The sequence below is a fragment of the Schistocerca nitens genome, chromosome 7 (assembly GCF_023898315.1).
Source record: "Schistocerca nitens isolate TAMUIC-IGC-003100 chromosome 7, iqSchNite1.1, whole genome shotgun sequence".
Taxonomy (NCBI): domain Eukaryota; kingdom Metazoa; phylum Arthropoda; class Insecta; order Orthoptera; family Acrididae; genus Schistocerca; species Schistocerca nitens.
The window spans coordinates 117832473-117833781 of NC_064620.1; the positions used below are offsets into that span (position 1 = coordinate 117832473).

Below are 1309 nucleotides of genomic sequence, written 5' to 3' on the forward strand. Positions count from 1 at the left end.
ATTCCCTGTCTGTGGCACTAGTTTTGTTGGCATAACACTCCCAATCTATACCTGGCAAGTTGAAATCGCCTCCTGTTACAACGGCATGATCAGGAAAATTACTAATGACATTCTGCAAGTAACGTCTGAAGTGCTCTACAACTACAGATCCTGACCCAGGTGGTCTATAGAAGCATCCGATCACCATTTTTGACCTTCTTTCATACTCAGTTTCGCCCAGATTAATTAACATTCGGAATCAGTGATAACCTCGCTAGATTCTGTTTAATTTTTTACTGCAATAAACATGCCACCACTATTGGCGACTAACCTATCTTGACGATAAACATTCCAATCTGAACTTAGGATTCCGTTGTCATTGGCGTCTGGTTTCACCCAACTTTCTGCTCCCAATAATATCTGTGCATTATAACCTTCAGTAAAAACTAAACTCCTTCCGAACAGGCCTTGGAAGGCCCAACGGTACCGACCGGCCTCCGTGTCTTCTTCAGCTCACAGGCGTCAGTGGATGCGGATATGGAGGGGCGCGTGGTCATCACACCGCTACTTCTCAATCAAGTAGCTCCTCAGTTTGCCTCACAAGGGTTGAGTGCACCCCGCTTGTCAACAGCTCTTGGCAGACCGGATGGTCACCCATCCAAGTGCTAGCCCAGCCCGACAGCGCTTAACTTCGGTGATCTGACGGGTACCGTTGATACCACTGTGGCAAGGCCGTTGGCTATAACCTTCAGCAAGCGACACTAATTCTGGGACCTTTCCTTGGATGCTCCTGCAGTTTACTAAAATCATATTACTCTTTTCTGTCTCTGGTCTGCGAGGACCAAGATTATCTTAAACAGGGAAATCGTCTGTGCTCCCAAGGGAGGAGTCCTCTAACCTAAAAAAGTCCCATGTGCACGCCACGCGCACTCCGCTATCCTAGTAGCCGCTTCTTGGGTGTAGTGCACGCCTGACCCATTAAGGTTAAACCTACAATTCTGCACCCGATATCGGAGGTCGAGAAATTCGCGTCAGATACCGTCGCAGAGTCGTCTGAGCCTCTGGTTTAGACCTCCACTCTGCGCCAAACCAGAGGACCGCGATCAACCCTGGGTATGATGCTACAAATAGACAGCTTAGCTTGCACCACTCGTGCGTTGCCAGTTGCCTTCACCAAATCAGCCGGCCGCCGAAAGGAGCCGGGGATGGCCTCAGAACCCAAGTGGCAGGCGTCATTCGTGGCGACATGTGCCACTACATGCAGCCGGTTGCACCCAGTGCTCTCGATAGCCTCCGGCAGGGCCTCCTCCACGTCACGGATGAGACCTCC

The 1309-nt window shown here is 50.5% G+C and overlaps 1 pseudogene; it reads right to left on the bottom strand.

Moving 5' to 3' along the window:
• Nucleotides 1-601: 601 nt before the first annotated feature.
• On the bottom strand, nucleotides 602-719 carry LOC126196812 (5S ribosomal RNA; annotated as a pseudogene).
• Nucleotides 720-1309: the final 590 nt, after the last annotated feature.